The following is a 3,905-nucleotide window of genomic DNA, read 5'->3' as shown; positions in this document are numbered from 1 at the left end:
TGTATAATTTTTCGACTCTTTATTTTCCATGATCTTTCGCCGCGTCGAAGTCGATACATGATTAATTTCACCACTATCCTCACCATTATCATCCCGAACCGGACCGCGGGGTCACGCCCCTCGGCACGATCAGCATCCAATAAGCTACAGTGGATCAGGACCATCAACCTGGGCCTCTCCCTCTCACTCACTCGCTCTTTCCCTCCTTCCGCTCCGCTCTGCCCCCCCCCCTCTCTCTCTCTCTCACTCGCCTCTCTCTCTATCTCTCTCACTCGCCTCTCTCTGTCTCACTCGCCTCTCTCTCTCACATACACATTTTCGTTCTTGAGGGCGTGCCCCGTGGCGTGATCGCGGCGCGTCACGGAGAGGCCATTGCAGAGCAGTACGAGATGGATAGATCCCCTGTTGAAAAAAAACAACAAAAAAACAAGAAACAACAGCATAAAAATAGTAGTCAACATAAGATCGAAATGCTTCTTCTGCTGCCCCTTCTTTCTTTTTAATTTATTTTTTGTTGTTTCGTTTGAACTTTTCTTTGGCGAAACGCGTGTTGTCGACGACCTTGCCGCTTGCCGGCTCCGCGTCAGAACAAAAACTGCTGCACTATAAACCTGTGCATTGCTCTGTCGCCAGGCCACTCCCTCCCACGCCCGTGCTCGCGTCACGCCGCTTTGCATCACTATCTACCTCGTCTAATGCAAGTCACGTGAAGTGAAGTGCGGTCTGAAGTTCACTTCAGTAGGATATTCAGTCTATCCAGGCGATAACACACAGCATTGCATTCCATCAATTCCCTTGCGGTTTCTTTGAGTGCGTACCGGGTGTAACTGTGAATGCGCAGCAGTGTTGCGGGATTGCGTACCCGTCAGGGCTGTAGGGTCCATGGCGCCTTACGGGCGGATTGGGTAGGCAAACCCGCAACACTGCTGCGCACTCACAGTTACACCCGGTACCTTCACATACGCTACAGACGCTAGAGACAAGCTAGCGACCATAGAGGAGCACTAGACTCTCGCACTCTGCTCCGCTGATAAAGTAGTGCCGACTTTTTATCGCTGCTTTACATAATAATTTCAAAGTGCAACTTAATTTTTTTATTGTTTTGTGGTGTTGTCCTTGTGAGCGCACGGTGTATGGTCTGAGCGAACACTTTCACCATTCGCTGCCCGATGAATATGCAACGCTGTTTTATTTTGCCGATCTCTTTGTTGGCAGGGTAGAGGAGCAGGACAGCGCGCCCCGCCCCGGCTGCCGCTCCTCGCCTCGCCCGCCCGCAGCTCGGGTCCGCTCGGCTCCGCTCGGCTCCGCCCGGCTCCGCTGCACCAGTCGCGGTGGAGGGGGCTGGCGCACAGAGCAGCCCCTGTGGCCTAATGGATAAGGCGTCGGTCTCCTAAACCGAAGATTGAGGGTTCGAGTCCCTCCAGGGGTAAGTGTTATCTTTTGGCGAGGCGAACGGCGATTCGTGCGGTGCACTGATTAGACGTAGCCCTTTGAGGCGTGACATGAGTTCAGTCTTCAAGTTGCCCCTGTGGCCCAATGGATAAGGCGTCGGTCTCCTAAACCGAAGACTGGGGGTTCGAGTCCCCCCAGGGGTAGTATATCGTGTTTTTTCCCCAATTCAGACCGTGATACTTTTCGTGAAAACAATAAAAGAAAAGATACGTTCCTCCCCTTCGAATTCCTTCCAATTATTCCTCTGTGAGTCGTTCTCGCCCGCATGGCTCACAGCAGTTGCTACACTCCATTTCAGGCAATTAAGGCAATTGTCCAAATATTGAGCGTACCGCTTATGTATGCGAAGTAAACTATTTTTTAAAAAGCATCGTTTCGAGTCTCTTTCTCTCTCTCTCTCTCTCTCTCTCGCTCTCTCTCTCTCTCTCTCTCTCTCTCTCTCTCTCTCTTCCGAACGCACTACAACTATTTTCGACGTGCAGCGGGCCGTGTGGCGTACCTTCTCCGACCGGTTCAAAGGGAAACATGTATCGGTGCATTTAAATCGGCACAATTAAACCGCTCCGTATATCAGATGCCGGACCCCTCACCTATCCAGTAATAAGATTAATGTTCCCTTTATAAATCACCCTGGTCGCTGGTCCCGCTGCATGACCATCAGGCGGGGCCGTTCCCAACATCACCTAGGAAAAGGTTACAAAAAAACTGTTCATTACGTATGTGTTTTATTTAATTTTTGTTTTTTAACGTGCCTGAGTTTATTTCGTCTGAAAGTACTACACAGGGGCGTGTAAAGTTAAGCTCACGTGAGCTCACGCGTGAGTGAGTCCGGAAACTCCGCGCCCTGCAGCGGGGTATTTCCAGCCCTGCGCCCCGGAATCACCCAAATCAAACGAAGTATCGAAAAAGTAATGATCCCTAGGCTTCCCCCTTTCTTAAAATTTGTATGTTGCCGTGTTTAAGAACACGATCTAGCGAGCTCACGCGTGAACTCACTCACGAGTGAGCTCACGTGAGCTTAACTTAACACACCCCAGTAAAAGATCGATGTAGCCTCAGTCGCATAGGATAGCGTCAGTCCGCATTTAGCGTCGGAATTTCGTTTCACGGATAAGAAAACAGGTCTACATTTAACATTCACATTTAGCTTCTCACACTCAAGCACTAATCCGTGACTTTTCCGGTAAAACATCATCAATGTGTTTGTACGATGGGTGGTATGGGCAAAGTTTTGTCAGTAACTCGCGAGATATTGTCGACGGGCTAATTGATACACTCTGATTCGCAGTATAGCTTACAGTGTCTTTCCCCGTAGCCTGTGAAAACTCACCGTAAGCTTATAGTGTAAATTCTGGATCTGGATGTCCAGCAGATAGGTGACTACGTCACCTTACCATCTGGACACTATGATTTACATTGAGCGCGGCTGCCTGGTTCAGTGTAGTCTACAGTCACCGCGTAAGCCATTACTATAGCGCGGGCTGTGCGCAACTTTGCAATTCAGGAGGATGTTTCACAGTTACGGCTAAATTGTGTGCGGTAGAGGAAAGATGTCACTGAAATTAATAAAAACCCGATCATTGCGGTGAAGATGAAGTTCTGTAGTGTAGCTATAGGCAGACTGAGGTTAGGTCGTTTCGCGGCCGCAGACAGCCATATTTCTTTCTGCGAACGGCGCTGCCGCCGGCTGGCTGCGCGCTGCGCTGCGCGGGGCTGCGGCCGCGGGACGGGACTCGGCAATATCTTGCGGGGGAATCTTGTTGTTGTTTCTCGTTCTGGCGGCTGCGTGCGCAAGGGGTCTGCCCCGGCCGCCCCGACGCGGACGCAGCCCGCGACGAGTCGATAGGTAACGAGGAGGAGAAAGGAGTCGAGTGTATGTTCTGACACTGCAAAAAATGGTGACGACATTTTCATGATTGTGTTTGCAACAACACTGCACCCAGAAAATCGTTTCCTTGAAAAAACATAAGGAAATTTTCCTCTTGTTCCAAAGAAAAATTCCTTAAATTGAGGACTTTTCTCCAAATTAAGGAAATTTTTTCCTTACAGAAAGGAAAAATTTTCCTTACTTTTATTTATGGTCAATTTTGTTGATTTAAGGCTTATTTCCAATTATCAATTTTCTGGATGTGTTTGTAACTGTGTAGCTGTACGAGCGTATGGAAAGGTCTCGCAGACTCGAGTGACAATATCGACGCGGCCGAGCACGCCGCCGCGTGACAAACGAAATATTTGCTCAGGTGGCGCGTCGCGGGTCGCCTTTCGGACGTTCGCGCGTTGTCGCTGTCGCTCGCGCGGCGCGCGTGACGATCTCTCGAAAACATTTACGCCAGAGGCCAAAGCACCTGTGACGTCGAGCGCGTCTTTTGCTTTTGTGTTTGCATCCGCAGATGGAGTTGTTCGAGGGAGGAGGCGAGGGAGGGCGCGGGCGGGGTCACCCACGCAAGTACCGA

The 3,905-nt window shown here is 50.3% G+C and overlaps 1 long non-coding RNA gene and 2 other non-coding genes across 3 annotated transcripts in view; all 3 read left to right on the top strand.

Moving 5' to 3' along the window:
• Positions 1-718: 718 nt before the first annotated feature.
• Positions 719-3,905, top strand: part of LOC127750318 (uncharacterized) — a 36,194-nt gene continuing 33,007 nt past the window's right edge. Inside the window, exons 1-2 of the long non-coding RNA XR_008011627.1 lie at positions 719-810; positions 1,216-1,426. This is a non-coding gene — a long non-coding RNA (uncharacterized LOC127750318). The remainder of the gene's footprint in view (positions 811-1,215; positions 1,427-3,905) is intronic.
• Trnar-ccu (transfer RNA arginine (anticodon CCU)) lies at positions 1,357-1,429 on the top strand. Its single transcript has one exon. It is a non-coding gene; the product is annotated as a tRNA-Arg (tRNA).
• Trnar-ccu (transfer RNA arginine (anticodon CCU)) lies at positions 1,523-1,595 on the top strand. Its single transcript has one exon. It is a non-coding gene; the product is annotated as a tRNA-Arg (tRNA).

This window comes from Frankliniella occidentalis, unplaced genomic scaffold (genome assembly GCF_000697945.3).
Source record: "Frankliniella occidentalis isolate FOCC.00 unplaced genomic scaffold, Focc_3.1 Scaffold170, whole genome shotgun sequence".
Taxonomy (NCBI): domain Eukaryota; kingdom Metazoa; phylum Arthropoda; class Insecta; order Thysanoptera; family Thripidae; genus Frankliniella; species Frankliniella occidentalis.
The sequence above is the reverse complement of the archived record's forward strand: the minus strand, read 5'-3'. Positions and strand labels throughout refer to the sequence as shown.